We start from the raw sequence: 26,840 nt of genomic DNA on the forward strand, positions 1-26,840 counted from the left end.
CTCTACTTGCTTTCTTCCAGCGTCAGTAGTTTAGAACGCAGTGTTCCCTCGTATATTACAGACTAGTGTCTCTAAGGAACATGCCAAGAAATGCAGACACACTGAAACTATGGAACAGCTGGTGTTGTCCTAATGCCATACCCCAGACATCATCTGCTGAACTATTTTCTAAATGCAACTTAATTGTAAAACACAAATAAATGAGTAAAGATGAATCAATGACAAATTCACTTGAAAGTCAATTTTTTCAAGGAAATTACCAGGTTACCATTCTACATAGGTGTGTAGAATGATATCTATATTTAATTATATATGTATTATATATATTCATATAAAACAGATCAGCAAAACATGGCATGTGATAAATACGGCTGAGTTAAGAATGGTTGTTACCGGGCGGGCCCCCGCGGGTGGCTGCCAGCGCTTCCTACAGCTGGCTGGCTGTCTGGCCCGGGGAGCCAGACATGCCGGGTGCAGCCCACCCCGGGATGGAGCCGGGCGCCTAGCCGCCCACAGGAGGAGAGCACGGAGCGGGGCATGAGGCGCGGGGGTGGGCCAGGCCCAGCCCGCCAGGACGGGCCACGGGCACTGGCCCCGGGGCGCCCGGGCTCAGGTGCCCGCCGAGCTAGGACAGAGTGCGCCAGCTCGTGGAGCTAAGGTGCCGGGACGTGCACCGCGCGGGAGGCGGCCGGTGCGGGCTCTGGGCGCCGGCGCAGAGCCTTTTCCCTTCGATGAGTGGCAGGGCTGCGAGCTGGGGGCGCCAGCTGCGCCGCAAACTTGGGGCTGGGCTCAGGCGCCTCTCGGGCAAGGACAATGGAGGCAGACGCGGGACACCAGGGAGAATCTGGCCAGCGCAGCGACCCCGAGGAGGGGGCGGTCGGGGGACCGAGACTCTCAGGGTCTGGGCCTTGGGTTTGGACCGGGGCGGGCAGAGAGGAGGTGAAGAAGAGAGACCCAGGTGACAGGCACACGGCCCTCCAGCTTCTCCCGGTGACACGGCACCGCGGGGGAGGGGGCGGTGCTGGACGCGGGAGTCTGGGCTGCCGGCCCCGCAACCGTTGCTGCTGGAAGCCGGGGGGTGGGGGGTGGGTGTGGAGGGAACGGGGCTGTGAGCTGGGGCCATGGCCGGATTTGCCAGACAGAAGCAAGCTGGAGAGGGCACAGAGCAGAGAGGACGAAGAGGGCTGTCGGCGGCTCCAGAAGCCTGGTCCCCTGCTTCCAGAGGTTTACTGAGCACCTACTGCGCGCATCTGCCTTCACACCCCTGCCCTTTCACCCGCCGTGATTCCCCCCAGGTCCTCCCCTTCCAGCTCTTCCTTTTCTCCGCTGCTCCGCATACCGCTCCCTCCTCTGACCTCAGGTAATAAGCCTGGGCTTCACCTTTTGTGGGATCTTCCCAAGTGCTGACCTCGCTCCCAGGCGGACCCAGGCTCCGAGGATAGGAAAGAACCGGTGGGCAAAGAGGACCCGGGAGAGCCGTGAGCCCCTGTGCTCTGGGCCCTGGCTGCCGCACCAGTGGGTTGGCTCTGGTCTGCCGGGTCTTCCATCAGGATCCCTGACGGCGGGGAAGGGAAACCCCGAGCCTCCTGCTGCGGAAGGCTGTTGGTGCCTAGGCCTAAGCGGGCAGGGCCAGGGCCATGAGAAGGCAAAGGCACCCAGCAGCCAAAAAATTCCAAAAGGTGCGCACCACGATCCATCCAAAGATCCTGCTGGGTGAGCGAAGGGGAATCCCCACTGGGCCCTGAGCTCACCCCACTAGCCCTAGCCCTGCTCACCCGATAGGACTTCTGGCTCGGGTCCCAGCCCTCCGATGGGGGCACTGCCCTGGCTTGGTCCTGATCCAGGCCATGAAGAAACTGAGGAACTTGGAGGGGACTCAGCAGATTCTAGTTTGGAACCCATGTAGTTTCTGGCTGTGCCAATACTAGAAACTCCAATAGCATTTTTCAGGGGATTGGGTCAGCAGGGGTCCAGACCCCTGGGTTTGCCCCCAGGGCAGGCCCCGCGTGGTACCCGCCCACAGCTCTGCCTGTCAGGCGAGCTCCGCAACCCCCACCCTCGGGGCTTGGGGTGGCGACCAGCTTGGGGCAGTGGGGAAGGGGGCCTGGCAGCGAGGACACGCCCCCCCCCCGCAGAGGGTAGCTGTGAGGCGAGGGGCGCGGAGTGCGTGGTGCCCAGCTTGGCCGCCAGGAGGCGTGGCGCTGGTCCCGTTACTCGGAGTCGCCGCTGCTGCCTCTGCCGCAACGCCAGTGTCCCTGAGCCGCGGGTGATGGTGGCTCTCGCCGCACACACCCCTTCCTCACGTGGGGGTAGCCTGATGCCACTTTCCCTATGAATTATTTATCGCTGGCCTAAAAATACCCCGAACTTCACAGGCCAAGAGTAAGAGGTTCCCTGGGGGTTAGGGGGAATCAGCGGGGAGGGGGGAGTTAGTCTTGGAGGAGGGAGACCTCCGTGCCCGCGTCAGTGGGGTCATGATGGAGAAATGGTTGTCTCCCCTGACACCTGGGTTTGGGTTTTAGCTCAGCCAAAGGGAGGGAGGAAAACCCGACGTTAAAGCAGAGTCCGCTCACTCGGAGGGAAGTGGATCCAGAGGAGCCACCGAGCCTCGGTCACTCGGCTCCCCCAGAGACAGCGTGGCTGGTGGGTGGGGCCAACTCCTGGGACCAAGGCTTCTGGCCTGGGAGAGGGGGCAGCCATCAGATGTCTGGAGTTTGAGTGTGTGTGCATATCCGTGTGTGGGAGCCTGCCTGAGATTGGGCGAGCACATGGAGATGCTCAGGCGGTTCAAGGTGATGCTGAGGGTCCTGGAAAACTGACCATTGCCATCCTCTCCCTGGACCCTTTTTGGGGCCCGGGTGTTAATAAAATATTAACAGCCCACTTGTGAAAGGGGTGGACCCCAATTGGGTGGGCAGAGGTCTGTAAGACAATAGTCCAGTGTGGGTCGGGGGCATCTTGGGCTGGCAAATAACCTGCCACGGAGCAAAACAAGGGAAACCCTGGCAGAGGAGCTCCCCAACCCAGGAGAAGTGGGGGTGTGGGGTGGGGGGAAGGGCAACCGGCCTAGAGCCAGACCCAGACCCTCTGTCTTCTCACGCATGTTTCCAGAGCCTGGATGAACTAAGGCAGGTGCTCTGTGGGAGAGGGATTGAGGTTGGGCTCTGAAAATTCGGGGATCTGTTGTGCAGACGAGAGAGGTGGTGGGAAGAGGACATTCTAGACTGAGGGAACAGCAGAGCAAAAGCCAAGAGACGAGGGTAGTAGGGTCACCCCTAAGTGACAAGAGTGTGTGGTCCACGGAGGGGAGGACAGTTGGTTGGGGTCAGAGTGTGTGGGGCTCTGTCCATGAGACCCAGTGTCTGGGCTTAATTTGTGGGCACCAGGGAGCAGCTGTGCTGTTTGAGGGTTGCAGTGGCCAGAGGAGTGTTTCAGGCCAGTGGGTCCCCCTCTCCTGCCTTTGTGGGAGGTTGGATGCCATGTGGTGCTAACATTCTGGAGTCTACATCTCTTTGAGTCTGCCCATTGCTATTTTAAGTTCAAAGACTTGCCTGATTGGGAACCCTCCCTCCAGAGGCATCCTGAGATCCGTTTCTGTGAGAGGCAAGACCTCCCTCAGCTTCCTCTCCTCAACTCCAGTCCTGGAGGACACGTTCCCATCAGAGAGTCTCGGGGGACAGCGCCCCATTGGAGCTGAGGGAGGACCTGGGACCTTCATCTACAGCCACGTTTTCCAAAAGAAACCACATGAGAGCTCACGAAGGCACAGTAGAAAAAGTAAAAAGAAAGGTGAAATGAATTCTAAGGCTATATTGTGTTTAACTCAATGTATCTAAAATGTTCTTTTGTCATGTAATCCATATAAAAATATTGAGATATTTTCCTTTTTGAACACTAAGTCTTCAATAGCCAGTGTGTATTTGACACGACACACCGCAATTCCGACGAGACACATTTAAGTGCCCGATAGTCACACGTGACTGGAGGCTGCTGTTCTGGGCAGCAGAGATCTGGAGCTCAGAGCTGGGAGGCAGAGGGTGGGGAACCTACAGGGACGGGCAGAGAGGAGCACAGAGAGGCCTTGCAAAGTGTGGAACAAGCACGGCAGTGCCCTTTTCAGGTGTAATTTGAAACCTCTTGTTGGAGCTAGCTGCGGGCACAGCACGCTCAGGCTTGCACACAAGACGCACACGCGCATCCAGGCTGACATTGGAAGTCAGTGTACGAGGAAATCACACACAGGGGTAGTTGCAAGGGCAGAAAAGTGAGCACAGTATTCCCTCACCTGCCAAAACTCCCGTCTCCTCCTCCTGAATTCAACCAGGCCCGGCCTGGTCGCACTTCCACTCTCCCCTGTTCGGAAGTTTTTTGGGGATGTCATGGAGATGGAGAGGGGGTAAAGCTGTGGCCGATGGCCAGCTGGGAGGGAGAACTGCATGCATGGGCACCACTCACCAGTGTGGCTGTTGGTCCCAGTCCAAAGCCATGATGCTCATTTAGCAGGGATACACGTCAGGCCCTTGGGTTATGGTAAAAATCCCTTCCCATCAGTGATGGCCTAGGGAGGCAGCTCATATGTGAGATACCTCAGGGTTTCAGGTGACTCTGAGCTCCGAACAAATCAACTGGGTCACACACCTGCTGTGGAAGAGCGGCTACTAACTGAGGCAATGGGGGGAGGGTAGGGATGTCCAGTGCCCAGGAGGAGGGGGCTCTGAGACAGGCAGGGTTATGCAGAGGAAGTTCCTTGGAGATGTTAGGTCCAGTTTAGGATGGAGAATGGTGTGTGTGTGTGTGTGTGTGTGTGTGTGTGTGTGTGTGTGTGTGTGTGTGTGTGTGTGTGACAGAGCTGCCTGCCTTCCCCTGGCTGTGGGGCTGTCACCTGTAGGATAAGGATGCTGATAAGAGCGGGCACCCCTCACACCATTGTGAAGTAGGTCCTGTGATTGTTGCAGGCAAGAAAACATGGCTCAGTGAGGCTAGGCAACTTCCCCAAGATCCCACAATTAGTAAGTGGCAGGACTGGGACTTGAACTCAAGCCTCTCCACACAAATCCATGCACTTGGCACCAGATTAGCATTTGCTGTGTACCTTCCTGGGGCAGAACCCAGATGGATGAGTTTCCAAGCATGGTGTTCAACCATAAAACGGAAGTAATGAGCACCTAGCCTGGCATCTTCTTCCCAGCCCCCACCCTCTGGGCTGCGCTTGGATGCTCAGCTAACCTCTGTCTCTTTTTCTTTGTCTGTCTGTGTCTGTCTCCCTCTCTCTCTGCCTCTCTTTGTGGAAGGAGGCTCCGCCTCTTCTCTTTCATCCTCTGGATGTGTGCCCCTATGAAGCTGGCCTCCGCCTCCTCTCTGTCTCTCTTTTCTTTTCGTGCCTCTGCCTCCCTCCCCATGCCTACCCTGGTCTCTCTGCAGGACCCTCTGGTGGACATGGTGGGGGGCTCTGGGGCCAGCCTTGCTGCTCACCTCACTCCTTGATGCCTGGGCAGGGCTGGGCCCCGGGCAGGGCGAGCAGGCTGTGACGGTGGCCGTGGTGTTCGGCAGCTCAGGGCCATTGCAGGCCCAGGCCCATACCCGCCTCATCCCCCAGAGCTTCCTGGACCTTCTCCTAGAGATCCAACCACTCACCGTGGGGGTCAACACCACCAACCCCAGCAGTCTTCTCACCAAGATCTGCGGGCTGCTGGGTGCTGCCCGCGTCCAAGGCATCGTCTCTGAGGGCAACGTCGGCACTGAGGCCGTGGCCCAGATCCTGGACGTCATCTCCTCCCAGCCCCTCGTGCCTATCCTCAGCATCAGTGGGGGCTCTGCCGTGGTCCTCACCCCTAAGGTGCCTGTTCAGAATCATGTCCCCTCATCCCTGGAGCCTGGAGCCAGGCTGGGGCTGGGGGAGTGGGGCTGATTCTGGGCCAGGGAAACACTCAGGTCCTGGGAAGCTGGGATTGGGTGGGATCAGCAAGGAGGTGGGGGCTCAGGGAGACACGGGTGAGGCAGGAGAAGGCTGTGGGGATGACGTTCCCATGCTCTAGAGGAGAAACTTCCTGGGCTGCTTTGAAATTCATGTCTGGATGAGGGCTGGGTAGGTGGCAAACCCACCTTTGGTTCTGGGGGCAACCCTGGCCCACCTTCTCCCTGTTTCTCTGGCCTTCCTTGGTCAGGCTCCAGATGCAGGGCAAAGGGCCAGGCTGGGACCTGACGTAGATGACTGGCAGGGGAGGGCATTCCGGGACAGGCACTGCCTGAGGCCTGGGTGTGGCAGGCCCTCGCAGAGCTGGCCGTCCTGTGGGGAGAAAGTTCCAAACACATTCCTGCCCTCACAGCTGGGATAAGCCTCCTGAAGGAAGAACACAGGATGCCGTGCCACAAGGGAGTCTAATGGGGCCCCCTGTGGGTTGGTGGTTGATAAAAGTGCCTTAAGAAATATGTCTAAGCTGAGACCTGGGGGGTGAGGGAGGGTTGATAAGGTGTGTTGATAAGGTGGTGGGGGGCTCCAGGTAGAGGGGGCAGGTGGCAGGTGGTGCGAATGCCCAGCGGTGGGAAGGAGCTTGGGGTTTCTGAGGGACAGAGAGAAGCCTGCAGAAAGTGGTGGGGTCCCAACCACACAGGAAAATATTTGGATTTTACCCTAAGTAACTGCGGAGCTGAGGAAGCTTTTGAGGGGAGAGACTGATCTGATTTGCATTTCTTTTATGATTATTTTTCATTGTAGGGAATTTTGAGCAGACAAAAAAGTAGACAATTATAATAATCCCATGTGCCCCTGGCTAAGCACGCCTCACCCTTACCCCCACCCACTTCCCCTCATCTGTATTATTTTGAAGCAAAGCCCAGACATATTTATATCATCCATAAATACTTCAGTACACATATCTAGACGATAGGGCTTTAAAAATAAAACCACCATACATCATCACATTTAAAAAATAATAAAAATTCCTTATCCTCATTTACAAAAAGGATGTTTTTTACATTTTTGAAAGGGTGTCCAAAATAAAGAAATCAAAGAATATACCTGAAAAGCCACTGATAGGGATCAAAGAATACATCCATAAGTTAAAATTACATATTTTAATATAACAAAAATTGTGCCAATTACCTGCTTATAGTTTAAATGTTGAATTTCTGGCATTTCTTTTGGCTTTGTATCAAGCATGTAATCTCCTGTAAAGAGAAATTGTAAAATTGCCTTTTAGAAATGTTTTCTTTCTAATTACGAAGGTAATATATTTTAATGATAAATTATAGCAACATGCGACATACAAAAGTGACTCCTCAATCCCATTCAGAGAAAATCAATGTTAACTGTTAGTCACAGTCTCACATAAATTTTTCCAGTGTACATCCTACAATGTTTTGGAATTTTTTCTTACCCTTTACAATATATTTGAGCATCTTGCCATGTCACTACAATAAAGCTCTAAAAGGTTTAACCAAGTTTCATCAACAAGTATAAACATTACCTCCACACTTTTCCAAGAACAAGCGTTACCACTCTTCTAAATGTCTGCCATTCTTAGACATAAACAAACTTCTCCTTACATTAAAAAAACTGATATCTTAGCGATTACCTGTGGAGAGAGGGAAGGGGGAGGGGCAACACAGGGGTACGGAACTGAAAGATACAAACAATGATATACTGTATAGCACTTGGAATTATAACCATTATCTTGTAATAATTTTTAACAGAGGATAATCTATAAAAATACTGAATCACTATACTGTATATCTAAAACTAATATAATATTGTAAAGCAACTATACTTCAAAAAGTTTAATAGTTTTTATACATGTACTTTTATTGGTATCACCTTTTAATTAATTAATTTTATTTAAGTATAGTCAGTTTACACTGTGTCAATTTCTGGTGTATAGCATAATGTGCCAGTCATACATATACATACATATATTAATTTTCATATTTTTTATTATAGATTACTACAAGATATTGAATATAGTTCCCTGTGCTGTACAGAAGAAACCTGTTTATCTATTTTATATATAGTAGTTAATATTTCCAAAGCACAAACTCCCAATTTATCCCTTCCCACCTCCTATCCCCCAGTAACCATAAGTTTGTCATCTATGTCTGTAAGTCTGTTTCTGTTTTGTAAATAAGTTCATTTGTGTCTTTTTTCTTTTTATGGTTCCACATATGAGTGATATCATATGGTATTTTTCTTTCTTTTTCTGGCTTACTTCACTTAGAATAACGACCTCCAAGTCCACTGATATTGCAAATTGCATTATTTTATTATTTTTTATGGCTGAGTAGTATTCCATTGTACAAATACATCACAGCTTCTTTTTCTAGTCATCTGTTGATGCACATTTAAGTTGTTTCCATGTCTTAGCTATTGTATATAGTGCTGCTGTGAACATTGGAGTGCACATATCTTTTAAAATCAGAGTTCCCTCTGGATATATGCTGAGTGGGATTGCTGGATCATAGGGTAAGTCTATGTTTAGTTTTTTGAGGAATCTCCATACTGTTTTCCATAATGGCAGCAGCAAACTACATTCCCACCAACAGTGTAGGAGGGTTCCCTTTTCTCCACATTCTCTCTAGCATTTATCATTTGTGGATCACATTTTTAATACATATATGACTTTTAGTGTATGTGGCACCTTTTAAACATATGTAGCACTATTTTAATATATGCAGTACCTTTTAAATCTATGTTTTGCCTTTTTAATTATGTATTAACTATATACACTTTTTTCTTTAAATCACTTGCCTATACAAGTTTTACTCTTTTCTTATTGAATTATAAAAGTTATTTTTCTATTAGACGAATTAGAACATTTCCTGTTATATGTGTGGTAAATATTTATTTTCCCCATTTTTTTGCCTATTTTCACCATTCAGAAATAATTAGTTTTAATACAGTCAGTTCTCCTATAATGGCTTCTGGGTTGGATGTCTTGTTTAGAAAGATATTCACCTTTTCAGAGTCTACAAACATTTCCAAATGCATTCTTCATGTAATTTTATGTTTGCTTTTTTTAATGTTTAAATCTTTAACTTACCTGGAATTTATTTTGATATAAACAGTAACATATGGAACCAACTTCTCATCCAGCCTACCAAGTCACTAACATGTTGATGAAACTGTTAATATAATCTTTATTTTCTAATTTAATATAAACTTCTAAAGACTGCATCAAGTATTCTCTTAATCTTTCCAACTCTGATAATGAAAGAATTCCTATGAGCATCAATATATTATTATTTATGCTTTTAATTAGAACTTTAAGAGCAAAATCTAGTAGTAATTTTATTCCACCATAGTCACAGGAACTCTAAAAGCACTAAATTAATTGATTCACAGAAATATATAGCCCTAACAGCATTAAATTAACTGATTCATAGAATTATATAGCCCTAAAAGCATTAAACTAATTGATTCATAGAAATATATATGATACACACACACACACACACACACACACACACACACACACTCTTAACAAATATGTTTGTGTCCTTATCATACATGGCACATTATATATTTATATGTTGAGGTTTTAATACATTTAACTGAAAATTATGTTTTGAGTAAATTTTATACATTATTTATTCAAATGATTGAGAGCATATTTGCTATACTTGTATCCTGTATTTCATTACAGTTCTGTATTGATCCTGATAACAGACTGTAGTATATGCTTTCCTAACACTTTAGAAGGGTCAGGATGCAGAACACTATATTATTCAATATTAAAATGACTCTAGAAAGGCTATCATTGATTAAAAACTTAAGTGCTAAGAATAGAATAATTTTGGAAAAGAATCCAGTTAAGAACTCCTCTTTTTCTGATGTCAGAAAACCTCTATGGACAAGAGAATAGCCTAGTTGAGAGAGGCAGCCTCTTCAATGGACCTCAATCATCCCCATCTCCTGACAGTCATACCTTTTTATAACCCCCTTCCCTTGAGTGTGGATTGGACTCCCTTCTAGTGAATAAAATGACAGAATTAATGAGATACCACTTCCAAAATAAGAATACAAACTATTGTGGCTTTGAGCACAGTGCTCCTCATTTGCTCCCTCTGAGGAATGCCAGCTGCCATATTTTGAGCTGTCCTGGAGAGACCTGCATGGAAAGGAGCTGAAGGAGGCCTCTGGGCACAGTGAGGAACTGAGGACCTCAATCCAACAACCTGTGAGGAGCTGAATCCTGCCAATAACCACATAAGCTTGAAAGCAGATCCTCCTGAGTTGGTCTGGAGACGAGACTGCATCCTAGCTGACACACTGAATGCAACTTCATGAGAGAGACCTTAAGCCAGAACCACTCACCTGCACCCAGCTTCCTGACCTACATGAGATAACAAAGGTTCATTATTTTAAGCAACCAAATTTTCAGCTGATATGTTATGCAGCAATAGATATCTATATTTTTAGGAAAACTTATAATAGAGAGTTAGATTTTTTACAAGACTGAGTTTGAGTTTCTAAGGGAGCAGCTTTCAGCTTCAGATATCTAAGTAAATCATCGCTTACGGATGCTGCTTTATCTCGCTTATCTAACCTTTCTATCACAATTGGTCAACAACACTATTTCAATCAAAAATATTGAGAATCTGTTCTGTGTTTAGTAACAGGTTAAAGCAAATAACTTGTTTGGAAATGCCTGTTCCCTTAAAGAAGCTAATAATCCAGTTGGGCAAAGAACATACAGGAAATAGAGATTAAGATAATGATAAAGTATAATATAGTGTAAAATGTAATAAATGCTTTAAGCACCAAATGAGTTTGAAAAGAGATGTTGATAAAGCCTGTAGCACTTAGAAATATCCTTTGGAGAGGATCGTATCTAAACCAGATTCAGAAAAATGGACAGAACTTGCCAAGGTAGTGAGAGAAACAGCATTCTCTGAGGGAGAACAAGTGATGGAAAAAACACACATAAGAAACATCGTGCCATATGGACAGATTATAAGAAGGTTTATACATAAGATTATGTTGCAGAGTGGTGGGAAATATGGCTGGATGGGCAAACTTGATCAGATTATAGAAAATCATAAATAATACATTAATAAGTTTGGCTATATGTGAAAAATCATAAGGAATCTTTATGCTTTTAATAAAGCAGACAAGTGAAGGATGAAATTGGTGCTTAGGAAGGTAACAATGGTACATAAGCTAATTTGGAGAGGAGAGGAAACAAAAGAGTCTGCAGTAAACCCTGCTGTGAAGCACCAGCACACAGAGAGAGGAAAGGATTTCAGAGAAAGGATCCATCAGACTTTGCTACTAATGGGATATTCTAGACAAAGAGAAATCAAGGAACAAAAACATGCAGCTAGCTACATTAAGCCAAAAATGGAAGAGAAGGCTTGGCAGAAGCCCCAGGTGAGCATTTGGAAAAAAGGAGAGACAGTCAACTCTGAACAAAATTAAAATGTTTCCACACTGACCTCCTTTTATTGTATTTGTTTTCAAAAGATGAACATAAGTTATCTTTTGAAAAGTCAGACAGCACCACCATCTTAATAACTATTTTCCTGACTGTGACACACAGTGCTAGTCTCACCATCACACAGACTGGCCTGCATGGTTAAAGTCACGCTGCACGTTCTAGTTTGTGCTATGCTTTTTTACTTTGTCTTCCTACCCATTTTCTGCTTTCCACCTGCACCTCCTCCTCACCTTATTACTGAGATCCCCCAGCTCTTCCTAGGTACCCCAGCTTGCCGTGTTCCTCTCCCCACGCTAGAGCCTCCAACAAGCCGTGCCCACCTCTGGCCCTGCTCTAACACTCTAGGAACAGAAATTTCCAAATTAAAATTCACTCCTCCTCTAACCTTTGCCAGCCAAAATCCCCATTCCCTGTGGTTCCTCAGCTAGGTGCTAGGGAAGCAATTAATTTTACAGTCTTTTGCAATCTTTCTTCTATTGTTTGCTTATTAATGCAAAAGTACCTCTGGTTTCTCCAGAGAACTGGAGTAAGCTCAAGAGGAGAAAATCCACAGAGCTTAGAAAATTAAACCATTTGTTCTGGCAGGATTGGCCTTGAATAAAGTTCGCTTTTGGTGAGGCCGAGTTTTCAGAATCTCTTTCCTCACATCATGCTGGCTCGCTCCTCCCCCCTCCCATTAGGATCATACTACTCTCACGACGTCCCTGGCAGCTGAGCCCCCTCATTAAGGATGTTCAGGCCTCTTTAGGTACCCCGGATCTGGATAGCCTTCATTGATTTTTCTTTTTCCCTAATTAAAAAAATTCTCTATTATGTGTCCTATTTCCTCAGGACTTTGCTAGCTAGATAAATTTAATATACCAAGTTACTTTCTTTTCAAGAAAAATACCATGTTAACGTTTTCATTGTAAAGTACGTTTATGTAGTCACACTGACTGTATTGCTGACACCTTCAAATAAGCTGTCCGCAGTACATAAGTCTGTGCTTGCTGGATAAGAAAAAAGGGAGAGGAGAAGAAAAAGAAAAGTATAGGAATTTAAAATATACTAAAAACACTTTTGAGGGGTGGAGAGGGAAAGGGGATATATTTTTGAGATTTTTAAAAATCTGACAAGAAGTTGTCCAGATAGAGACAGCTCGTTATCTCACCTTTGTGAGCTCACCTCATCTGTAAATGATGAGGCATTACAACTGACAATGCTTTTATTTCCACTCCAGTCCTACCCTTTTCTACCATTAGTTCCTCCACTCAGACACCCTCTGCCTCTGCTCATGGGTCTCTGCCACTACGTGTTCTTTAGTTATGGGAACTAACAGCAAATGAGCTCATTTTCTCACCGGGCAGTGTAGACAAAGACAAGTAGAGTGATGGCATTAACTAGCAGGGTGGAGGGCTGGTAGGTGGCATCAGCCTCTGACAGCACAGAGAGCAGAGCTAGAAAGCAGTTAGCAGCTGTGGCGTGGCGGCATGATTTAGGTTAGCGCTGTCCAGTAGGAATATAATGCAAACCACAAATGCGAGTCTATGTGTAACTTTAAATTTTTAGTAGCCACATTAAAAAAAGTAAAAAGAAACAGGTGAAATTAATAAATAACATTTTATTTAGCCTAGTATATTATAAATATTTAATTTCAACACATAATCATTTTAAATAATTATTGATATTTTATATTCTTTTTTTGTGTGGGCTAAATCTTTGAAATCCAGGGTGTATTTTACACTTCGAGAACATCTCAGTTCACCCTGGCAATATTTCAAGCGCTCAATATCCACCCGTGGCTAGTGACTGCTATACTGGACAGTGCATGTTTAGGTGACTATGGTCACGATATGAGAACAAAAAAAGTAGGGCAGACAGTGGTTGGATAATGGAAGAGATGAATAGGAAACTGGGCTCAAAAATACACATTTTCTATATAGAGTAGGCATTCAAAAATCTGTTAATATTTGACTACATGTGAACTACTGTTTCCTGTTTGGTCTCAACCAGACCACCCTAAACATTGCACTTAACATGTTATTTACTCCACGTAAGAAACTAAGATAAATTAAGCGGCCTACCATAGTAAACCCAAACTGTCCTGCTTAGCTCCCAAGACTCTTGAGTTTAGCTGCAGCCTACTAATACAGTCTCCATCCCTAAAACAGTGTGACACACAGCTACCAACCACAGGCAAATTTTACTCCTTCACCATTCTTCCAAATACGTCTTACATGTTTTCACCTCTAGCTTGAGCTTAAAATAGTTTCCACCTACCAAAACATTCTTTCTGCTTCTTTGTAAGGGTTTAGAGTCTAACCCGTATCACACAACTGACAGCAAGGCTCATGTTCCCCATTAAGCCTCCTCCTGCTCTTCGCCGACTCCTCATACTCATCTACAGACAAGCTTCTCAAAGCCACCCTCACTTGAGCCTTCATTTACTCGCCTCTTAGATGCTCTTCACTCACCGCTGCATTTCTGGCCCGTCAGTGTGCTGGCGCTGCTTCTGTGATGGTCACAGTAACCTCCATGTTGCCAAATCATGTGGAAAGTACTCTCCAGTATTCAGGACCCTTTCTTGTCCCTTCTCACACGCTCCTTCTCCTGGCTTCACTATGTCACCCTCTCCTGGCTTTTCTCCTGTCTTAGTGGTTACTCCTCCCCTCACTTTTCTATCCTGTGACCCATGCAGTTCAGTGGAGGCAACCTTGCCCCCAAAGGAGCAAAAAATGCTTCTTGGAAGGTGGGGGGAAATTATCTCAGATATTATAATGGTTTGTGGCCTTCAAAGGGTCACAGTACATGAAGAGACAAACAGTGTATCTGTGGTGTTAAAATTTCCTGGAGTGCATGATTAGGACACAAATGTCTACAAAGGCTCCTTGGGGAACAATGAAAAAAAAGGTGAGAAACACTGCTTTACCCAAATCTTGGCATGCTGGGAAGCTTCAGGGGACAATCCTGGACCCACTTCTGTTCTCTCTCTATACTTCCTCTCTTCATGATCTCACCAATTTCCAAAGATTTAAATACTATTTTTATATGAATGACTCCTAAATTCTTATCTTGAATTTCAGTGTCCCCTGGAACTCATGGTCTCTCAACAACAAAATTTTCCAAGTATTTTGTTTTCTTAATTTGTCCTTTACCTTCTTGCCTAAATTAAATTTGTCCTTTGATGATACTCCCACCCTCTCTAGTGAAAGCTCTTTTCTCTCATACATTCTTACCAGTGAGCCTGGAGGTAGATCAGGTATCTATTGCTCCTCATTGTCTTTCCTTCTCCCTCTTCTCCCTGAAATGCCGAGTTGCAATACCCATGCCATCATCTAATACTACCCATTATCCACCCGCCTGACTATAGTCCTCCACCAACTTCTGACTGGTCTTGAGACGTTCTCACTGAATCTCCTCATTTCCAGCTCTCTTTCTGACACAAACCTTGCCATAAATTTCAGTAATTTCAATATTCATAGAGATAACTCATCTGATACCCTGGCCTTTGTTAATTGACATCTTCTCCAACAAAAATCTTCTATTTCACCTTATCTCAGATCTTATGGTCACATGGGTTTGTTATTATCAGGTTCCAAAAATTCTTCAGCTCTATCAGAGCCTACCATCCATTGACCCAATCACATCTTCCTTCCACATATTTATAGCCTTATTGTCTCTTAATGCAACTTAAATTCTATGGCTCATGTTTATAATCACTCTCTACACATATCTTCAATTTTGTAGACTCTTCAACGTGCTCACTTGGCAAAAACCCAGCTCTGGTTAAATCCCGCTATTCAGACCTGCCCTTGTGCAGCGGAATGTGACTGGAGAAGCTCTGCTGGCTGGTCTTACCAACCTCACAGGTGATGCTGAGGAATCGTCCTGCACCTCCCTCCTCACTCATCTGTGTTACACCTTCCTTCCCATCCTCAAACAGCTCCTCCTTCATCCTCACTCTCAGCTGATGGTCTGGTTTCCCATTTCACTGAGAGAAAAAAAACCAGTCAAAAGACCTTCCAAAAAGCTACCACAACCACCATCTACCCACTTACCTGCATCTATTTTTAATACATCTTATCTTCCCTTCTGTTGCTAAGGATGAACTAGCTGTACTACCTAAGACTAATTCTTCTATTTGTCTCAAGTACTCTTGTCAATTCCTTACCTTTCTCTTTTTAAAAACAGCTTTATTGAAATACAATTCACATACCATATAATTAACCCATTTAAAGTATCAATGTTTTTAAAGTATATTAACAGGATTGTGAAATTAACATGATCTAATTTTAAAAATTTGTCTCCCTAACTAAAAGAAATTCTATACCTATTAGCAGTCAGTCTCTATTTCCCTCCTACCTCCCCCAGTTCTAAGCAACCACTGACCTACTCTCTGTATACATTTGCCCGTTCTGGACACTTCGTATAAATGGAATCACATAATATGTGGTCTTCTGTGAGTTGGCTTCTTTGACTTATACCTTTAAAGCTTTTCCATACCTTAGCATGTATCAGTACATCCCTTTTTAAGGCTGAATAATGACTCAGCGTATGGCTACACCATGTTTGCTTACCCATTCATAAATTCATGGATAGCTGGGCTGTTTCTATGTTTTGGCTATTATGAATAATGTTGCTATGAATATTTCAGTACAGGTTTTTGTATGGACATGTATTTTTACTTCTCTTGGGTGAAACTGTAGGTTCCTATGGTAATTCTGTATTTACCTTTTTTTTTAACATTTTTTATTGATTTATAATCATTTTACAATGTTGTGTCAAATTCAAGTGTTCAGCACAATTTATCAGTTATTCATGGACATATACACACTCATTGTCACATTTTTTTCTCTGTGAGTTATCATAACATTTTGTGTATATTTCCCTGTGCTATACAGTGTAGTCTATTCTACAATTTTGAAATCCCAGTCTATCCCTTCCCATCCTCCACCCCCCTGGTAACCACAAGTCTGTATTCTCTGTGAGTCTATTTCTGTCCTTTATTTATGCTTTGTTTTTGTTTGTTTGCTTTTGTTTTTGTTTTTTAGATTCCACATATGAGCAATCTCATATGGCATTTTTCTTTCTCTTTCTGGCTTACTTCGCTTAGAATGACATTCTCCAGGAGCATCCATGGTGCTGCAAATGGCATTATGTTGTCAGTTTTTAAGGCTGAGTAGTATTCCATTGTATAAATATACCACATCTTCTTTATCCAGTAACCTGTTGATGGACATTTAGGCTGTTTCCATGTTTTGGCTTGTATTTACCTTTTTAAGGAACTGATAAATCATTTCCCACAGTGGCTGCACTGTGTTACATTACTGCTGGCTATGTCTGAGGGCTTCTGATTTTCTCTTGTGCCCATTCTAGTCAGGTACTCATCCCACGTACTTGTCAAGGTTACTGATTACTTCCCTACAGCTCGATCAATGGTCATTTTTTCAGTCTTCATCCTGCAAAACCTATTAGCAGCGTCTGATTCAGCTAATCTCTCACTTTTCTTTGAAACTCTTCATTTAGATTCTGGGCAATCAGTCTCCTGTTTGTTCTCGACAGAGCTGAACACCCCTATACTTCCTCTTCTTCAGCTTCTAATCACTGGCATGTCCCAGATTCAGTCCACTCATCTCCTCCCTCCTCTATCTACATTTATTCTATTCGTGATCTCACTCAATCTAACTACCACTACAAAACTGGTGAGCACAGAAACAGAACATGTCCATCAACACAGGAAGTCTTATTGTACAGTGATGATTTACACTTCTTTTCTGAACTCTACACCCCACTGCCTCCCTGGTATCTTCACTTGGATGTCAGTAAACATCTCAAAACCAAGCTCCTCAGGTTCCTCCCTAAACATGTTCCTTCCATTTTTTTCCTGTTTCAATTGATATTAACTCCAACTTTCTGGTTGTTCAAACCAAAAACTACAGGGTAACTAACCCTTGACTTCACTCACACTGCACATTCAACTGATCAGCAAATTCCGTCAGCCCTGTATCCAGAATCTGAGCACAGTTTATAATCTCCACTTCTACCACCCTGTTTGAAGAACCACCACCTTTTGCCAGTGTAACAGCTTCCTGACTGATCTCCCTGCTTCTGTCTTTACCCCCTACCAACTTCTATTTTCAACATAACAGCCAGAGAATTCTAGTGAAACTCAAAGTCAGATCATGTCAATCCTCTGTCCAAAATCCTTGAATGGCTTCCCAGATCACTCACAGCAAAAGTCAAAGTCGCTACAATAGCCTAGCGCCCTATATGATATTACACTATTACCTCACTAATTTCATCTCCTAATACCTTCCCTTGGCATAGTCCTTGGCAGTCATACTGGCTGTTCCTCAAAAGCACCAAGCATATTTCAGCCTTCTCCATGAAATGTAATTCAGAAATCACAAAGTTTAAGAATCACCAAGAGGGGAGCAAGGGGCAGGTGTCATGGGAGGGAAGGAGTGAACCGGAGAACATCATCCTGAGAGGAGTGAAGGCGGCAAGAGGGCAGACTGCTTCTCCCACTTCAACAAGGACCAAGATTTTCAGGGTAATCACTTTGATCAGTATGAAGAAAGACATTTGGAAATTGAACAAGCATCACTTGACAAGCCTATAGAACTGGAGAGTATTGGACATCACTTACTCCAGACACATGGGTGGAAGCTGGGCCAGGCATTGGGGAAAATCTCTTCAGGGGAAAACTGATCCCATTCTGATTGTTGTCAAGTATGATGTCATGGGCATGGGTTTGCATGGAAATGGAGCTTGCTTATGCTGAAGATGCTGCGGTATGGCACCGTGTCCTAGAAGTGGAAAAAGAAGACACAGAAGAACTGAGACATAAGTACAGGGATTATGTTGACAAAGAAAAGGCTATTGCCAAAGCATTGGAAGATCTCAGAGCCAGCTTTTACTGTGAACTCCGTGATAAGCAATATCAGAAACACCAGGAATTTGACAACCATATCAACTCCTATGGTCATGCACACAAGCAGAGATGGAAGGATCTTAAGCAGAGAGAGTTTGCTTGAAATGTATCTTCAAAATCCCACAAGGATGAGGGGAAACAGGAGAAAGCCCTACGGTGGCTCCATGAGCTGGCAGAGCAAAGAAAACAAGCTGAATGTGCACCTGGAAGTGGCCCGCTACTTGCGGCCTGGGATCTGAATTCTCCACAGATAAAGGAGGCCCTTTCACTGCAATACAAATCACTAATACCACTGGACTGGCACAGGCTCACTGGCTAGCCTCTCAAGGCATCAGCTTTGGCATTAAGAATAATCTGGGGACCCCACTGCAAAAACTGGGGCTGTCATTTTCCTTTGCCAAGAAGGGTCCTGTCAAACTTGAATCAATAGCATCAGTTTTCAGTGACCAGGCAGAGGAAGGGGCCTCTGAAGATGGAACAAAAGCTGCTGAGAAGGCTTCTGACTAAGGACTTCAGAAGGTGGGAGACTCTGATGGTAGCAGTAATCTTGATGGTAAAAAAGAGGATGAACACCCTCAGGATGGAGGGTCCCTTGTCTCAACATTATCTAAGTTAAAAAGAATGAAGTAAGAAGAAGGAGCTGGGGCTGCAGAGCCAGAATACTACCACTACATCCCCCCAGCACAGTGCGAAGTAAAACCTAATCTTCCTTTCCTACTCTTCATGACAGCCAGTGAACAAAGGGAAGGTGATAATAGTACACACCCAAAGAATCCCCCAGAGAGCAAAACAAGTACTTCTCCCAAGCCTAAGGGCTGCGTCAAGCTGGCAGCAAGCCAAGGATTAGAAAAGACCGATGGAAACCAGTGTGGCTGAGCCCTCAGAGCGTAGGAGCAAAGCTGAGACAAAGACGACCTCAGGAGGGGATGAAAGTGAACAAAGCTTAGAAAGTCAGTCAGAAGGATTCAGAGAGTCTAACCCTTCTAAAGAACCCCCTCAGGCCCCTCCACCAGGGAAAGAAAGCCGGGAGGGGCCTAAACATCCTACTGGTCCCTTCTTTCCAGTTTTGAGCAAAGATGAAAGCACTGCCCTCCACTGGCCATCAGAACTATTAATTTTCACGAAGGCAGAACCCTCCATTTCATACAGTTGTAACTCTTTGTACTTTGACTTTAAGCTTTCAAAGAACAACGATGCCAGAGCTAAAGGGACAGAAAAGCCAAAGGACATAGGAGGCTCCTCAAAGGACCGTCTCCAAGGCTGTGATCCTGGTGAGCCAAATAAAAGCAAGGAAGAGGGGGATAATGTAGAGCATTCTTCAGGAGGTGGATTGGATGCCCCTGCTTCAGGGTCTGCCTGTAGCAGCCTGAATAAACAAGAATCCAGAGGCAGCCATGGGTCAGAGACAGAAGACACATGGAGAAGCCTTCCTAGCAAGAAAGAATGATCTGGTAAGTCCCACAGACACAAAACGAAAAAGCAACACAAAAAATCCAGCAAACACAAATGGAAACACAAAGCTGACCCAGAAGAGAAAAGCTCTAAGACAGAGTCTGGGGAGCAGTCTAAGAAGCGCAAGAAATGAAAACAAAAGAAAAATAAGTCATCAGCCCCAGAAGCTTCTGAGCCGGGGCCTAAACCAGAACCGCTGGGAGTGGTAGCCCTGCACCACCACGAAGACGCGGCGAGCTCAGGACGGTTCCCAGCGGAGACCCCTTCTAGCTGAAGAAGGAAATAGCGACAAGAAGGATGAATGTGGGGCCGGTGGCACCTCCCAAGATCACGGTGAGAGGAAACACAAAGATGAACCTCCAGCTTCATCCTGCCAGCGAGGAGCTAGCACCAAACGGAGCAGCCGCTCCAGCCATCGGAGTCGACCCAGCAGAGATGAGGATAGTGATGGTGCTTCGTCACGCCGGCTGCACCTGAAGTCCCCACCCCAGTACAGTGAGGAGGAGGGAGGAGGGGGGAGCAGGGGGTGGAGGAGCCGGGCAGCGAGCACTCCCGCAGCCGCTCACGGCCTGGCCGGCGCCGCTCCTCACGCCGCTCCTCCCTGGCCTTCTTACTCAAGTAGCTCAGACGCGTCTTCAGACCAGAGCTGCCAGAGTAGGCCTCGAAGTTCCTCTGGTGACAGCTACAGTGGCTATAGTGACCGATCACCAAGGCACTCCAATAGCTCCCATGACTCGGATGACTCAGACTACGCCAATTCCAAGCACCGGTCCAAAGCGCACAAATACTCATCTTCTGGTGATGACCACAGCCCCAGCTGCGGCCAGACCCGGCGCCTGTTTCAGAGTCACACGAAGGGGCGATCGAGGTCCCACAGCCGGCGGCGGAGCCGGAGCTGCAGCAGGGGCCGCGGCCGCACACCTGGAGCCCCTCCCAGAGGTCAGGCTCCAGGAAGGGATCATGGGGTCACGAGAGCCCCGAGGACAGGCGGTCTGGTTGTCGAGACTTCATTCGCTTTAAAATCTACCGCTCCCGGTCGCCCCACTGTTTTCAATCGGGTTGGGGAGAAGGCCCCGGGGAGAAGAAGAAGATGGCAGAGGGGTAGGCCCACCTTCCCAGAACAGCAACATCGGTGCAGGAAGAAGGTCAGAAGGTGACTGCAGCCCTGAAGACAAGAACTGTCACTGCCAAACTACTGGAGAAGATTCAGTCGAGGAAAGTGGAGAGGAAACCCAGTGTGAGTGAGGAGATGCTGGCCACCCCTAGTAAAGCTGGCTGAAGCTCAAGGACCCTCCACAAGGTCAGTTTGGGCCCAAGCTCCCACCTTCTCTTAGCAATAAGCCTGTTCTTCCACCAATAGGAAAGCTCCCAGCTTCCTGAAAGCCTAGCCCCAAGAAATGTGAAGAGTCTGGCTGAGAAAGGGGGAAGAGCAAGAACAGTCAGAGACAGGAGAAGGGCCTCCAGGGAGCAGAGATGCCCCATCTGGACATCAGCTCCCCTCAGAGGAAACAGCCAGCCCCTTATCAGACCTGCCCCCAGAAGAGCCAGAGTCTGAAGAAGCCACTGCTAATCACCCTGTGGCTCCGCTAGGCTCCCCAGTGCACTCTGACTGCTATCCTGGGGACCCAACCATCACCCATAACTTCTCCCTGACGCCAGTGCTGGGGACACCCTCGAGTCCTCGGAGAGTGGCAGCCAACCAGGCCCTGTGGAACCCGGCTTGCTGCCTACAGCGTCAGACCTGGAGCACTTCCCCAGTTATGCACCTCCGGGGTCGGGGGGAAGCCTAGGACTGACTCAGCTGATGGACCGAGGTGCTTCCCTAGCCCCCCAGGGGCTGGAGAATCACAGCAAGCTCCAGCAGGCCGCACAGCACACACCCAGAGCAGCTGTTGGCCCAGCGAGCAAATGCCTGCCCAGCCTCTGCTGCCCCGGCCCAGCCGCTCCAGCCTGGCAGCCCGTCCACACTCAGCAGCCAGCCACAGCCTCTGCCACCTCCGGCACAGCCGCTCAGCCTGTGTCTTACAGCATCACGCCGCAGCAGCTGCCGCCGCCATCGGCATCCACCCCTACCCTCACCCCAGCCCTTGCCCCAGTACATCATACTCCCCAGCCTCACCTGATCCTCATTTCCTTGTCCCACCTTACTCACGCAATCATCCCTGGCCACCCTGCCACCTTTCTCACTAGCCATCCCATCCACATCATTCCCACCACAGCGGTCCACCCTGGGCCTTTCACCTTCCACCCCGTCCCACATGCTGCCCTCTACCTGACCCTGCTTGCCTCGTGGCCTGCCGCAGCAGCTGCCACCACCCCCACCTTCACCCACTGCTTCGCCCCATCTTCTCAGGTCAGGACCTGCAACACCACCCCAGCCAGGGCACATGAGCTGAGGGATAAAAGTCCAGGTAGGGCCAGGGAAGGTGGCCCATAACTCTTCCTTTGGGAGTGTTGAGCCATTAATACCAGCAAGTAAAAGCTGGGATGGGCTGTCTGACAGCCAAAGAATTGAATTATGACTTGCAGGGGTGGTTTTAGATTTGAGGTTTGCTTTGGGTTTACTCTAAAGGGTTCACTCTAAAATCTACTGCTATCCCCAAAAGGGATTTTGTTCCCTTTCCCCTTTCTGTTTGCCCCTCCCTCGCCTGTGTTCCTAAGCTACAGCGCACCAGGAAGTGCTACCCGCCCCTCTGCAGCAACACCGCCCAACTGTCAAGTTGAAATATTCCCCTCCTCCATCTACTTTTTATACTCTGCACTTCTAGCTATAAATTTTAAAACATGTTTCTCCTTTCTGGCTGGTGGGTTGTCTATCTTGTCCTGTCTTCTCAGTGTCTTTGACCTTGGTGACCTTATTTATCCAGAGTGAGGTGGAAAGGGGGTCTGACCTGGAATTAGATGCCACTCAGGCTGTCATTCGATCCACTTCCCACACAAAGAGTCACACATTTGGCACTGTTGTCCTCGTGTCCGTCACCCCAGAAGAGACACCTGCATATCCCAGAAAAGAAGATCGTGTCATGAATAGAAGCTCTGCAGGACAGAGTCGCCCACGTGCTTCCCCAGAGAGGAGCTCGTGTGTCCAGCGGTTGTATTTTCTTCTGTCACGTTGTTGCCTTCTTAATTTACAGGATTTTTTAATGTAAACAATCGCACTGAACTCTATAAACATAAATGCTGCTTTTTGTAGTTCATATAAAAAGATTCCATATTTGTAGTATACTGCAATCATATTTTTTACATCCAGCTCTTTAAGTGATCCTTGTTCTGGTGGCTTTATGTAAATATGTTTGCCCTAGTTAAATTAAGAAACTTTAAAGGTTATAAACTGAAAACAAAAAAATAAATTATTTGTTTTCTGCTAGATGCAAAAAAGAAAGAAGAAAAAGAAAGAAAGAAAGAAAGAAAGAAAGAAAGAAAGAAAGAAAGAAAGAAAGAAAGAAAGAAAGAAAGAAAGAAAGAAAGAAAGAAAGAAAGAAAAGAAAAGAAAAGAAAGAAAAGAAAAGAAAGAAAAGAAAAAAGAAAAAAGGAAGGAAGGTAGGAAAGTAGGAAGGAAGGAAGGGAGAAAGAAAAAAGAATCACCACCAAGCTAGACTAAAAAGGTTATAAACAGAAATTCTATTTCCAGATATCTAGGTATTCAAAATAGTCAACAGTTAACTATGAGTTTCCCTGGCTGGTGAATGGGATTAAATGATATTACTTACATAAAGAAAAAGGTCTTTGAAAAGATGCAATCTTTATTACTTCACTAGACCTACGTCTCACAAAAAATCAGTTAGCTAGTTGTCTGGAATGGCACAGACAAACTAATCAACTAAAGAGATTTTTTTAAATAAAAATTTAATTACTAAAAAAGCTGTAAATATGGATTAAGATTTCCTATTTGGTAACAGTATTAACATAAAAATTTTTATTTGCTAAATCATAAAATATTTCAGTGTGATATATAACTACCTGCTCCGTAAACAAGTTCTACTCAATGCAGCTGGTCTGCAAACTGTGCATTACTGGTCTGTTTTGAAATAAGAAGCTTTTGTAAGAATGCAATTTAATATACTGTTTCCTTCATCAAGAAAATTTTGCTCTGAAAAAATTTCAGATGGACTAAACAGTGTGCTTACTAATTTAAATGCTCTACATTCTAATACAAGCCTCTGTCTCACTGCAGACTAGTAACTAGCATTTTATAGACAGGCAGAGATCAGTGAATTATATTCAGGGTAGCACTGTTCTAAAGTGCTTCCCTGGTTTTAATTCAAGTCTACTGAATATTTTTAAACACTTTCTGCATGAAGTGTTAGAGTTTCTGTGCCATTTTCCATTCTGCAATTTATTGGAATTAATACATATCTTGTTACTTTCCAGATGTCACCAGTCTCCATATTTACATTACAAAATTTTAATGCTGGTCAGAAAGAAGGCTTGAACATCCAAGACAGTAATATACTGATAAATTTTTTAAAGTAAGAGATTAAAAATTATAATTTAAAAATAGCTCATATAATAGCACTTCAAAAGGTGAAATTTGATAATATATTTGTAAGTTTTGAAAACTTTGTTTTATATTAAAAGATCTAAAAATCATTCACTTTTCAACACTAACCTAAATATTCCATCAGTTGCTCAGCAGTTATGGTTTCCGTTGTCGGTGGAAATTTCACCTGAAAAACAAAATATTTTTTATGTAAAATCAAATGTTTTGGTTATTAAAGTGTTTCTTCAGTCAGAAACACGTTTGTACGTGTGCTATGTGTATCTACTATATGTAAACAACATTCACATTTTTAAGATCTTTATAACCAGTCTTTAACACAACAAAGTCAATCCTATCACCGTAAAACTTAGGGTGATAAAAGGTGAAAGGTGCGCCTTTCACCACCCACCCTGGTCATCATTAGGTGCCTGCAACAGTGTCCTGCATGGTAGAAAATGCAATTAAAGGGCAGGAAGAGACACCAACAATTTGACAGGTCACTCATGGGAGCAGTTCTACTGAACACAGCCTTGAACACAGCTCAGTATTTCATCATTTCAGTCTACCATGGCCATTTATATTGTTGAATAGCTAAAATGAATACAGTACAAAGGATTACTCATAAACTGAAGGATTCATACTATATGAGTCCAAATTTAAAATTTAAAAAGAGGCAAAATTAAACTATACTGTTTAGAGCTGTACACATATAAAGAAAAGGAAAGGGCTACTATAAAAATCACAACTGTAGTTAGCCCTAGGATTTAGGGAAGGAGTTATGGTTGGACTGGGGCATACAAGAAGTCTCTGAGACGGTGGCTATGCTCCATATACTGACTTGCCTGCTAGTTCCACTGTTTGCTTCATGATAACTTGTTAAACTGGACATCTCTGTCTCATGCAAATTTCTGTATGTGCTGTATGTCACAATAGAAAGGTTAAAAGTAAATACATATATTATAGTCATATTTAAGTTTCAAAAGTTAGTTCAGCTACAACACATTAGTTTAAATGAATTTTTCAAATTAATTGTTAAATGAGTTATCTAGGTATTACAGCCAATGACTGTAAATATTTTAGCTGACTTACTGAAACACATACTCCTTGCTATATTCATAGAATAGAAGAAAATAGATACTGTAGGGTCGAAACTCAAAGTAATTAACATATAAATGACTGGAGAATAGCAGTATAATTAAAAACTCTTCAGGAATGATTTTCTGTTCAACCAAGGACATATTTTAAATGATCAATTTCTCTAACAAGTCCCCCATGCATCAAAGAAGGTGCTCTGGGCATTGATGCTATGGTTCATAAGGAAACAGTATGTCACAATTTTTTGTTTGTTTTAATCAATGAATAAAGTAAGTCCTAAAAATGATCCCTGTAAAACAGAATAGTATGAGACCCTCTGAGAGCATATGTGCCAGTCATGACTTGTGAGTTAATCATCCAGTAGATTATCATTCAGTGAAAACCAAGCAATGCCATGGAAGTTTTAATTTTGATTCCCAATTATTTTTATTTTCTGGGACTTTTTAAAAATAGTAATACTTTTTTTTTTTTTTGAGTAGTTTTAGGTTTACAGAAAAATTGAACAGAAAGTACAGAGTTCCCATATATAGTGTATTTTAAAACTGAAACTCATTGGCAAATTATAGTCTCTTGCTTGTTTTTCTAAATAAACTTTTATTGAGTGTCACTCTCATTTGTTTATGTACTGTCTTTGGCTGCTTTTGCACTATAATAGCACAGCTGGGTCTTTGCAACAGAGAGCGTATGGCCCACAATACCTAAAATATTTACTGTCTGATTCTTTACAGGAGAAGTCTGTTGATCCCTGAATTAGGTGATTTTAACTGCTATTTAATAATATTTTATCAAGGTGTTTGAGTACAACTTTGAAGGTCAAATATTTAAACAATTAATTTATATACACTGAATATTTATGTTCTGAACAACTGTCAAACCAATTGGAAAGTCCCATTTACACCTAACAGTGTTTTGTAAATAAAATGAGACCTATACATTCTTTTACTCTAGGCAGATTCACTGCAGAAGTATATTCACCAGAAAATCCCCCAAACAAACAGCTTATTCTTTTCTGGTCAATGCAGTAGTCCTACTGTAAAGTTGTCAAAATAAGGAACCAAGGCACTAACAAGTATATGTATTCGGGAAATACATTCTCAATTCTAGATTTCTGCAAAGAGACGATTTCAGGGCTTACTCTTGAAATTTCCAAATAACAAATGCCTACCATGTCTTGCTTCAAACATCTGAAATAGGAAATGACATCTATTCAGATTTTTAGAAGTGGAACAACAAAAATGCAAATATTTTAACTGACTTATTCACAAGCAAACTCAGTTATATATTCATTTCTTGAATCTTAGCCAATAAAATATTTTGGTTGTTCATTAAAACTAGGGACAGAAGACTATAATAGTGAAGAAATGCCTGTTTCCCACTAACACTGAATCTTTGCAACAGAGACCAAATGACCCAAGGACAAAAATAAAAACAAAAGCTTCTTTTTAAAGTATAAATAATTTGACACAACATT

At 44.7% G+C, this 26,840-nt stretch overlaps 1 pseudogene; it reads left to right on the forward strand.

Moving 5' to 3' along the window:
- Window positions 1-1,121: 1,121 nt before the first annotated feature.
- Window positions 1,122-22,185, forward strand: LOC141578295 (G patch domain-containing protein 8 pseudogene; annotated as a pseudogene).
- The last annotated feature ends 4,655 nt before the right edge of the window (window positions 22,186-26,840 follow it).

Source organism: Camelus bactrianus, chromosome 8 (assembly GCF_048773025.1).
Source record: "Camelus bactrianus isolate YW-2024 breed Bactrian camel chromosome 8, ASM4877302v1, whole genome shotgun sequence".
Taxonomy (NCBI): domain Eukaryota; kingdom Metazoa; phylum Chordata; class Mammalia; order Artiodactyla; family Camelidae; genus Camelus; species Camelus bactrianus.